This window comes from Octopus bimaculoides, chromosome 10 (genome assembly GCF_046866305.1).
Source record: "Octopus bimaculoides isolate indiv1 chromosome 10, ASM4686630v1, whole genome shotgun sequence".
NCBI lineage: Eukaryota > Metazoa > Mollusca > Cephalopoda > Octopoda > Octopodidae > Octopus > Octopus bimaculoides.
In genome coordinates, this window is record NC_142937.1 from 85,902,299 (window position 1) to 85,914,891 (window position 12,593).

General features: G+C 36.6%; 1 protein-coding gene across 4 annotated transcripts in view; it reads right to left on the minus strand.

Moving 5' to 3' along the window:
- LOC106871325 (beta-1,4-galactosyltransferase 4) overlaps window positions 1-12,593 on the minus strand; it is a 43,611-nt gene that overhangs the window by 24,766 nt on the left and 6,252 nt on the right. The window contains exon 1 of one of the 4 annotated variants that reach the window (XM_089358928.1): window positions 2,385-2,460. The exons of the other annotated variants lie outside the window; for them this stretch is intronic. The gene's annotated coding sequence lies outside the window, so the exon portion shown is untranslated. Of the gene's footprint in view, window positions 1-2,384; window positions 2,461-12,593 lie in introns of those variants that run through there. 4 annotated transcript variants of the gene reach the window in all.

A 12,593-nucleotide genomic window follows, 5' to 3' on the forward strand; every position in this document is an offset into this window, starting at 1 on the left:
GAACTTAATCTTATATATACAGATTATATACAGTTCAAAGGTCTCTGCAATCAGAGCTGACCTGCAATTAAACAACATTAATAATAATATTACTAACACTACTATGAACAATGACCAAACAAGGTCTGATATGGTGCTAAACAACAATATCCTTAGTTCTGTGGTACCAGTACCTAAAGAGGGTATTTTATGTATGGTGTGTCAACAGTTTCAATCAACAAATTAGAAACGTAGATTAGGTGAAATGGCTTTAGATCGAAAGAGAAAACTTGGTTCACACAACTGATTGTTCTAGAAACTCTTATATTTCACTACTGCTATCTACATATTGCACATCTATGCAATTGGTTGACCTTCTAGAGGTAGCAGTCAAAACTCTCTCAACGCCCTGCTGTCATGAGAAAGGAAAGCTTCTTCACCAATGCAATCCAAGCAGTGCAACACCATTAGAAGAAGTGTGTGCACCACAAGGGGGACTATATTGAAAAATAAACCTCATTTGGACACATTCCATGAAGGTATTTTGGTCAGCCTATGAACTTTCCAGCCAACCCTCATAGTTTGAAATATCAATCATTCATTTCCTTATTCTCTCTGAAGGGTGCTAACATAATTATTGTAGATCTAAGATAGAAATACATTTTTAAATATATATTTTAAATATATATTTTAATGCTTTAAATATATATTTTAATATTTAATATTTTAATGTTTATATTTTAATATTTTAATGCTTTTTATTTTAATGCTTTAGTCAGCAAGAATAGTCAGAGTCCATGTCATCTGCAGACCTTTCAGCATTCATATGATCATGATATCTGCAAGAAAAATGTAAGGGACAGAGTTCCTGAGGTTTAAAACTCTGGTGAGGGAGAATTAGAAAAAGGGACAAGTACATGGCCAAATGCAGCAACACAGTAAAGATTATGAAAGAAGGAGGGAAAATGTGTCAGATAGGCCAGGGTGGAAATGATAGCTAGTTCAGAAAAGCAGAGGCCATTGTAGTAGTGATAGAATAGGAAGAGAAAAAGACAGGGTTTAGTGTTGTTGTGGGCTGGTAAGGGCATCTTTGCTAATTAGTTAAAAGGCAAGGATGAGCAATTGATCAAACCTGAAGTATTTCTGGTTCTATAAAAGAAGCCTGAATATTGACTTGCAATTTTAACTTTTATTATATACATGGCGCAAGAGTGGCTGTGTGGTAAGTAGCTTGCTTACCAACCACATGGTTCCAGGTTCAGTCTCACTGCGTGGCACCTTGGGCAAGTGTCTTCTACTATAGCCTCGGGCCGACCAAAGCCTTGTGAGTGGATTTGATAGACGGAAACTGAAAGAAGCCCGTCGTATATATGACATTTGGTTTCCCTGAAAGGACAGTCTGTTGCTTTGTGGGCCTTTCCACATCGGTAGCATTTCTCCTGGTTTGTGGAATAAGACTGCTGATGTTTCTTTTGAGGACTCTTATTCCTGTTCTGCTGGACCTTGTACACCTGCTTGGTTTTGGAACTGTATACAGTTTCTTTTGCAACCTTTGCTGCGTCTTCAGTCTCAATGGCAACCTGGACAGCACGGGCAAAATCTAGTTCTGAGTCTTTTATCTTAAAAAGCGCCTTCAGAACCGCTTCATTGTTAACCGAACATATGAATCTCTGTCTCAGAGCTTCATCCTGTGGGTTGGTGATCGCTGGAAAATCACAGGTAGCTGCATCCTGGCGTATACGTGCTGCCAGCTCCTGGAGAGTTTCGCCTGGCTTCCGCTGCATATCACTCCAAAACTTGAAACGCTCTCTCACAATGAAAAGTTTAGGGTCGAACTGTTCCTTCATGAAGTCAACGATTTCGTCCATTATCAAGTTGTTGATATCTTTAGGCGGATTTTGTTGGGTAGCCAGATTAGCAAGTTGCTTGTAAACAGTAGCGGTCTGATTGGTCAGGAACACTTGTGCCATGCGTTTTTCAGGTACAGCATTAGCAGCCACAAACGTACGGAATCTTGACCAGTAATCAGGCCATAGTTCTGTCGCTGAATCAAATGCAGAAAATGGTGGAATCGACACTGTTGTTGAAGCAGCTGAAAAATAGCCACTAGAATTGCCTTCAACTTGTCGAGCACCAAACAGTTTTAACAGAGCGTCTATATCTCTCTGATGTTGTTGCATTTGCTTGTCCATTTGTTCCCTAAACAATTTAATAAGTTCTACTGTCTGTTTTTCAGCCATTGTTATTACGATGAATAATTTTACGGTAAAGTAAGCATGTATCCTATCGGCGACGCCAATAAACTCTGTTATGTTTCCCTCGGGTGACTCGCAGAGATAACACAATGAGTTATACAATTTAATTATTACATTTATTGTTCAATTACATACAAAGAACGCACTCACCCAATGTTCGTTATGAATAAACAAAAGTCATGTCCGCCATATATATATCAATGACATTTTACTCCGACAGTCCCACAAGACAACAACAATGAAACAATGAACTCAGACAAACCACATGACACACGGAACGTCAGACGAATTACATATCTAACAGTCCATATAACAACTATAAATGTAAGTTTTTACCTTAACAACTTGCACATCATTTGACTTACAGTAACAATGTTCTTTGTATGAATAAATTAAATTTGTACAAACATTAGTCAAACAATGTTTTACTGTTGTCCATTGTATGTAAATTTTTTAAATATTCTGTAAATTAAGCACAAATTTGTAAGATGCAATATGTTTATGGTTTTTTGAGACAAAGCAAAGGTATCACATAGCTCAACAAGTTGATTGGATACAGAAAAACTGGGGTCTGTATTTTTATTCTGAGGCTAAAAATTAGTCAAAAACAAGTGTCCAATCTAACTCAATGAAAACTGTATTCCCCAGTGTTATTTTTAAGATAAGCACGTCACAAATTTTGGCATAGTTGATAAAATTGACACCAGAACAACTGGTATTTGTTTTACAGACCCTGGAAGAGTGAAAATCTTATCTTCTATTGAGGCTTGAAATCAAAATATAAAAGACACAAACTGAATTATTTTGGAAGAAAGCAGAAGTGAGATATTACAATGCTGAATTAGATTGGCTATAATTGCAGGTTTTGTGAAGTGAAAAATCCCATCAACCTAGAATTGAACCTCAGGTCTCAGCCTTGACACACTTATGTGTGTATATTTTGATTCATAAAGCTCTTCACAAAACTCCTAAATACTGGGAGTAAATATGAAGTCAAGGCTTTCATATTGTCCTCTGCATCCATTATCAGCATCAATCCATATTTGTTTTCCACCATGTTAACAAATAGAGTGACACTCCAATTCCATAAAATCAGCCCTTAACGCAACATGAAATACTTGATGGAGAAGATGTTGAGTCATCATCTAATTAAGCTAATGATGGCTCAGGGGAAATCCATTTGCTGGTGGATTTGATAATTACAAAAAAACCATTAGCAACACTTTTATTATCATTACTACTACTACTACTACTACTACTACTACTACTACTACTACTACCAGTACTACTACTACCACCACCACCACCACCACCACCACCGCCACCTCCTCCTCCTCCTCTCTACTACTACTACTACTACCACCACCACCACCTCCACTACTACTACTACTACTACTACTACTACTACTACTACTACTACTACTACTACTGGTGGAGGTGGTGGTGGATTGGCAGAATTGATAGATAAAGCAGTTAGAATGCTACATATTATTATTTAGCTGCATCATTTGACAAAAGAGTTGATTCTTTCCTCTTCAGGTACCAGTTGAGTCCTATGCTGATTAAATTATATTCCTCTTGTTAAACCTGAAGTTTTGTACTCATGTTTGAAATCATTTTTATTACAGGTGATGGATTAGCAGAATCATTAGAACATTGGAAAAAGTTACTTGCAGTATGTCATCAACTTTTTGTGTTCTTGGTTCAAATCTTGTTGAGGTCAACTGTTTTATCCTTCTGGGAGTCAATGAAATAAAGTATCAGTCAAGTACTGGGGTTAATAGTATCAACTAACATCCTCCCTTGAAAACTGCAGGGCCTTAAATTAGAAACATGATGCATAGTCAAGAAAGACATCAATCAATATCCCCATAGCACCATACAATCTCTGAAGTCTGCCTTAATCAGCACTATGTTCCAAATTGATAAAGATCATCTCATTTAGGCATGTCAACACTTCCAGCCCAGTATTGAAGCAGCCATTAATGCTAATCGTGGATTCATTGAAAAGGTGTGATAGAAGGATTCTAGAGATTATTTGTCCTACTTTGTTTTCAAATATAGCTTTTATTTAATGAGGTATGAATTTTTTCGTAAATTGATACAAATGACCTAAAAAAACTGACACACCCTGTGGTAGTAGTACTATCATGAATTACTGGATTTGAATACACTACACTCACATTTTGTCTATTAATTCTCATCTGAAGGGACCTGTACACATTCTCTATTCCTGTTTGAAATAGCAGCAAAATCACCCTTGAATTACACCCTACTGTATTAAATATGATGAACTTAATCTTATATATACAGATTATATACAGTTCAAAGGTCTCTGCAATCAGAGCTGACCTGCAATTAAACAACATTAATAATAATATTACTAACACTACTATGAACAATGACCAAACAAGGTCTGATATGGTGCTAAACAACAATATCCTTAGTTCTGTGGTACCAGTACCTAAAGAGGGTATTTTATGTATGGTGTGTCAACAGTTTCAATCAACAAATTAGAAACGTAGATTAGGTGAAATGGCTTTAGATCGAAAGAGAAAACTTGGTTCACACAACTGATTGTTCTAGAAACTCTTATATTTCACTACTGCTATCTACATATTGCACATCTATGCAATTGGTTGACCTTCTAGAGGTAGCAGTCAAAACTCTCTCAACGCCCTGCTGTCATGAGAAAGGAAAGCTTCTTCACCAATGCAATCCAAGCAGTGCAACACCATTAGAAGAAGTGTGTGCACCACAAGGGGGACTATATTGAAAAATAAACCTCATTTGGACACATTCCATGAAGGTATTTTGGTCAGCCTATGAACTTTCCAGCCAACCCTCATAGTTTGAAATATCAATCATTCATTTCCTTATTCTCTCTGAAGGGTGCTAACATAATTATTGTAGATCTAAGATAGAAATACATTTTTAAATATATATTTTAAATATATATTTTAATGCTTTAAATATATATTTTAATATTTAATATTTTAATGTTTATATTTTAATATTTTAATGCTTTTTATTTTAATGCTTTAGTCAGCAAGAATAGTCAGAGTCCATGTCATCTGCAGACCTTTCAGCATTCATTTGATCATGATATCTGCAAGAAAAATGTAAGGGACAGAGTTCCTGAGGTTTAAAACTCTGGTGAGGGAGAATTAGAAAAAGGGACAAGTACATGGCCAAATGCAGCAACACAGTAAAGATTATGAAAGAAGGAGGGAAAATGTGTCAGATAGGCCAGGGTGGAAATGATAGCTAGTTCAGAAAAGCAGAGGCCATTGTAGTAGTGATAGAATAGGAAGAGAAAAAGACAGGGTTTAGTGTTGTTGTGGGCTGGTAAGGGCATCTTTGCTAATTAGTTAAAAGGCAAGGATGAGCAATTGATCAAACCTGAAGTATTTCTGGTTCTATAAAAGAAGCCTGAATATTGACTTGCAATTTTAACTTTTATTATATACATGGCGCAAGAGTGGCTGTGTGGTAAGTAGCTTGCTTACCAACCACATGGTTCCAGGTTCAGTCTCACTGCGTGACACCTTGGGCAAGTGTCTTCTACTATAGCCTCGGGCCGACCAAAGCCTTGTGAGTGGATTTGATAGACGGAAACTGAAAGAAGCCCGTCGTATATATGTATATATGTGTGTGTGTGTGTGTTTGTGTGTCTGTGTTTGTCCCCCCACCATCGCTTGACAACCGATGCTGGTGTGTTTACATCCCCGTAACTTAGCGGTTCGGCAAAAAGAGACCAATAGTATAAGTACTAGGCTTACAAAGAATAAGTCCCGGGGTCAATTTTCTCGACTAAAGGCAGTGCTACAGCATGGCCACAGTCAAATGACTGAAACAAGTAAAAGAGTAAAGAGTAAAGAGTATGGGGTCACCGTGTATAAAACATAGTTTTGCTGATAAACCATTAGAGGAGCAGTGACCTGCTCACAAGACCTGCTAAGAATAGCAGCAAAATTCCCTTCACGTCCCACCTTACCTAAATAGTGAGAGTTAAGAAGGCACGACAGTGAGGGTGAATGAGGCAGAACAAAGTACTAATTAGTCAGGTATTTATTTATCAATCTCTATTTATACTTTTAATGATAGATTTGTTCAGAGTTGACTGAGAGTTGAACAACAGCAACAATGGCATAGTTTACCTGCATGATGAAACTAATATTCATATTGAGCTTATAGCAGTATGGTACTTGCGTAAATTGACTGTAAAGTTTAGAACGTTTTGAAGTTATCAAAATAGGGTTTAACTCATGCAGTTATGATGCTGAGAAAAAAACGGTATCTACCCATAGAGATTCTGAGACTTCACATAGTTTGTGCATACTGGTGTTAGTTTGACACTCATTAAATTGAGGAAGATGATGATGAAAATGGATCAAAATGGTAATGAGAATGATAAAATTGATGATGATGATGATGATGATGATGATGATGACAGCAGTGATGGTGAATGACAATAACTGCAATTATATCAGCAACAGTTATCAGGATGGCGATGGTAGTGATGATGATGATAATAATATCTGTGATTATTATTATGACGGTAATTATCAAAATAATGGACAGTGATTATTATCAATATGATAATGATGATAATCATTGCCATCATTATTATGATGATGATACTGATGATAATGATAACTGATTATAATGATGATGATGATGGGATGACAATGATGATACTGTTGATCTTCATTATGATACTGATGCTGCTGATGATGGAGATGGTGCTGTCAAAGACTGCAGTGATAGCGGTGATTAAAAGAGAGAATGAGAAAGAAGTTGTGCAAAAGTACCACGCCTGTTGCAGTTGTCATGGTTAAAGTTGTTCCTGAGCAGATGTGTTTAATCTTTGCAAACATGGATTAGAGATTAAAAGAACATTGATAAATGACAACAGGGGTAATGATGATTATGATAGTAATGATGGTTGTGATGACAATGAATATGACAAAGATGATGACAGTGGCTTCAATGACGATGATGTTGATGATGATGATGATGATACTACAATAGTGGTAGTGGCCATTATGAGAATGAGGATGACAATGACAGATGGAAGATAATCGTGAAGACAAGGGTTGTGGCGGCAGTGGTGGTGGTGGTGGCGGCGGTGGTGGTGGTGGTGGCGGCGGTGGTGGTGGATTTTAACCATTATTTTTATCCTCTTGCTGTTACTGTTTCTAACACTGAATTATCGTCAAACATTAGGGTCATGTATAATTGATTAACTGACCCTTACATTTTGACTGGTAATTATTACCTTGAAAGGATCTTGGTAATTCACTGGTATTTTATTTTATCAAAATAAAAGGGTAAAAGACCTGGAAATAGAGATAACTCGAATGTGGAATCTAAAAACAGAAACAATTCCTATCATAGTAGGTGCCTTAGGTATAATAAAAAAAAAACATTCAGACAAATACATAAAAAAAACATCAGGACTTACAAATATATATAACATAGAGAAAATTGCACTACTGGGCACTGCACACATCCTACGCAAATCACTTTCAATACAGTAACCATAAGAGCATCACAGCAAACCATAGCACATACCCAAGGCACACAGAGCTGCGCTCGGTAGTGAAGTGAAAGCATGTTATAAATATAAAACTACTGAATAATAATAATAATAATAATAAGTAGGAGAGCATCATAGCCGTGTGCTGAGAGGAATTTTTTGTGGCTTGAATAATTCACCCCTGAAAACATGGGTGTTTCGTTCATCATCCTTAAACAAACCTTATTCAGGGACCTTTTGAGCAGGATGGGCTACTCAACCTGACAAAAATTTTAACTGGGCCCCACTTGTGAGGTCATGCATAGTTTATCTTGATTTAAGATCACCATGTCGTGCACATATGGTTGTGATGCATGTACCTGGTGTACCCTTATCAGACGGGTAGTCATGATAGGTACATCAGGTTTGTATATATTACCCCAGTGTCACTTTGATAGCATGCACTGCTCTCTCACTCAATAACAACAACAACAACAATAATAATAATAATAATAATAATAATAATAATAATAATGATAATAATAATAAGGCATAATAATAATAAGGCAAAAGGCATAAAACTAAAAAAGAAAACTGCTCAACAGAAGAAAAGACAACCAAAATGGAAAGAAAACTTAGAAAAGGATATACAATGCATGAGAGGTGACCTATCAATACTGACTGAAATAAGTAACGGAAACCAGGTCAACCAACGAAAAGCCAATAAAATATGCAAAAAGAATGGGATCAAGCAAAAAAATGAAGTACCTGAAGCAAAAGAAAACCTAAAGCAAAAAATCCAAGCAAAGGCATAACGACTGTCACGATATATAAAGAGAAGCAAACAATTTAGACAAAACAAATTATTTAAAGAAGATGGAAAGAAATTTTACAGGGAGCTCGGTAAACAACAAATAAATGTTGAGCAATGGCCAAAGAAAGAGGATATAGAAAATTTCTGGAGTACGATATGGGAAAATGAAAAACAACATAATGAAGGTACAGAATGGATTAAGGAACATGAAACACTCCTGAAAAATAAAAAGGTATAGGAATGGGAAGATATTCACAAGGAGGAGGTCACCCTGGCCCTGAAAAAGGCCAGCAATTGGAAGTCACTGGGAATAGATCAAGTACTAAACTTCTGGATCAAACAGCTAGTTGATATACATGGAGATATGTCATCAGCATACAACGAAATCATGAAAAACCCAGAAAATAGCCCAGACTGGTTGACACAGGGAGTGACATACCTAATACCCAAAACAAATGGCACAGAAAACCCAAAGAACTATAGACCAATCACCTGTCTACCAACACTGTATAAAATATTAACATCTGTAATCACTGAAAGAACATACACATTCCTAGAAGAAAACAACCTACTACCACCAGAACAAAAAGGTTGTCGAAGGTGGAGCTACGGATACAAGGACCAATTGCTGATAAACAAAATGATCCTTGAAGACTGAAAAACCAGGAAAACGAACCTGAGCACATCATGGATCGACTATAAAAAGGCGTTCGATAGTGTACCTCACTCATGGATTCTGAAAGTGATGGAAGTATACAAAGTATCCCTGACTCTCATCAAGCTTATGAAACACAGCACGAATACATGGGAAACTATGTTGGCGCTGAACCATTCCAGTGGATCAATAACAAGCAGACCAATCAAAATCAAAAGTGGTATCTTCCAAGGGGACTCGCTGTCACCGTTAATATTCTGTTTGGCACTGGCACCATTAAGTACCATGCTCAACAAAACTGGGTATGGATATGAGATCAAGAAGGAAAAAGGGAATCATCTGTTCTACATGAATGATCTGAAAATGCTCTCAAAAAATGACGAACAACAAGAAGGTCTACTTGCTACAGTCAAAAAGTTCAGAGATGATATCAGGATATCAGGATGCAGTTTGTACTGGAGAAATGCACGAAAGCCACTTTCATAAGAGTCAAACTGGCATGTTCTGCGGATATCCACATAGATACAGAAGCAAGAATCTGAGCAATGGACCTGGAAGAAGCATATAAATACCTTGGCATAGACGAAAGTAACGGCATAAAACATTCAGCAATGGAAGAGAAGTTTAGAAAAGAGTACTACAGGAGAGTGTGGTTAGTAACAAAGATTGAACTCAACACTGCAAATAAAACAGAAGCCATTAACACTCTTGCAGTACCAATTGTAGCTTACAGTTTCAACATAATCAACTGGCAAATGAAAGAAATAAAGAAGCTAGACTCCAGGACCAGAAAACTACTAACCATGGCTCGAATGAACCACCCAAAAGCAGACGTGAACAGGTTATTTACTGAGAAGCATGGGAGGAAGAGGACTAACTCAATTAGAATTATCATACAAAACCACCACTGTAGGATTAAATACAAATCTTGAGCTGTCAAAAGATCCTCTAATGAAGCTTGTGCACCAGCGTGATAAAGTAAAGAAGCTATACTTGGTATAAAAAGAATCTGTACAGTTTGAGAAACAACTGATGATGGAGGAACCTAGGATGAAGGCGAGTGAGAAAGTAACCTAGTTTGCTAAAAGAGTTAAGGAAGAGATGAAATAATAAGCCCAGAAGAAGAGCAAAGAAGAATGGCTAGAAAAACCGATGCATGGCCGATACCCATGTGCCTCACTAAGTTTCATCTAACCCATCCCAGCTTGAAAAACCAAATATGAAAATAATGATGATGATGGTGGTGGTGGTAGTAGTAAAAGTTAAATCAAAATACACACACACACACACACACATTCACACACATAATTTGATTAGTGGTTGCTCCAATTTTTCACTTGATTTTGGAATAATGAGGTGACAGTCACTTGGTATTTTTGTCAGCTTGTTTCAAATAATAAAACATCAAAAGAACAATTAAAAACAGAAAAACCAAAAACAACAACAAAAAAAAATGAATGATAAGTATAGATTTTTTTACACCTTATTATTTTTTGTTCAAACTGGATCCCATTCACTCAACTGTATCCAGTTTCACACTCTTACTCTTGATAAGTTGATGGATGTGCAAAACAGTAAAAATAAATCAATGAAATTTGTAGAATAGTGAAATAAAACACACACACACACACACACACACACACACTAAAAATACTAAAAATATACACGTAAGACTAAACACATCTGTCTCCTGTCTCCCACTCCACCTAAACACTAAAAAGAAAAAAAAAAAGAAAATACGAAAAAGGAAAACCAAGGTCAGAAATACAAAGTCTAGGTTTTAGCTTCTATTTCTTTTTTTCTCTTAACAACAAAGCTTTTTAGTGATCCCTGTACTTGCATTGTATACATGCAGGCATGGAGGTGCAATGGCCCAGTGGTTAGGGCAGCGGACTCATGCTCATAGGATTGCAGTTTCGATTCCCAGACCGGGCGTTGTGAGTGTTTATTGAGCGAAAACACCTAAAGCTCCATGTAAAAAAACAAAAAAGTTAACATATTTCTAATATTTAGAGAGAAGTCCAGTGACACAAATACTATGTCTAACCCCTTGTTCTGTCACACCTTATAAATATGTGTGTGTTTATAAATAAACTTGTACTCCATATTTATATATATACATATATATATACACATACACTTACACATTAATACACATACACACAAACATGATATCCTCAAACACACGTCTCACACATATATGGAAATGCTGATGCAGCTATAGACATTTATGCACCAAACACTTGCACAAGTTCATACACATATGTATACATACATGCACATAAATGTATCCCTCCACACACATCCATCTCCCACTGCAACAGCATAAAATATTTATGACTATTTATATTCTTCCCAGCTTAGTCACTATGTTTGGCTATTCCCTCCCTACTACTGTGTCTAATAAAAACATTTAGTTTAACTAAATATGCTCATTAAGGGCGGAGAACAAATGGTATTAACATTATCTCCTTTCTTCCATCTCTCCTTCTTCTTCTTTTCTCTATTTCTTACAATTTGTCAACCTCTCATTTTATCACACACATGTCAGATGTTTGTTTTTGTTCCATGCATAAACATAGTCACTGAGTCACATAAGTTTTAGCTTGCTCTGGTCATTGGAGTGCTAAACCAGCTGTCTTAAATGTAGGTTAACTCCATAATATTGGAAGAAATTGGTGATGAATCTGCATTGGTAATAATCATTCCAAATGAGAGTTTATAAAAGAATTTGATAAACTCAATTGTTATAAGGTGAGAAAGATCTAAGGCTCCAGGCTTTTGGCCTTCATCTCTGAGTGAGGAATACCACAATCTAGAAAAATGTCTTAAATCATTTGAAAGTTCATGACCTGTTACCAGAGTAACATCAAGCCCTGTCCAAAGGGTGCGATGCAACAATTCACAGTAATTTAATTCACTAATTCAAACACAAATGGAAGATTTAACCTGTTTATTTTGGGAAGGTTCAGATTTCAATTGGTTCCAACTGACTGGTCGTAAGTGTCAGAGCAAAATTATAATGTTGTGGTCAGCAATGAGTATAGTGGTGACTTTATAGTGCAGGTAGGAATTCACCAAGGGCTGATTCTTAGCCCCTATTTTGCTTATCAAAGCACTCCAGGCCAATAACAAGAATTTAAGACTGGTTACCTTGAAATTGGATAGACAGAAATGGTATAGCAGCCCAGCTGTTGAATTGTTGATTGTACCTGAATTCTAAAGTTCGAAAGTGACTGCCTTATTACATATGATGAATTACATACTGAATCCTCATCACCAAATGATGGAGATCCACAAGCAGCATCACCACCAAAACCACCACCACCACCACCACCACATATTTCATACCTTGTTTAATGTTGTCTA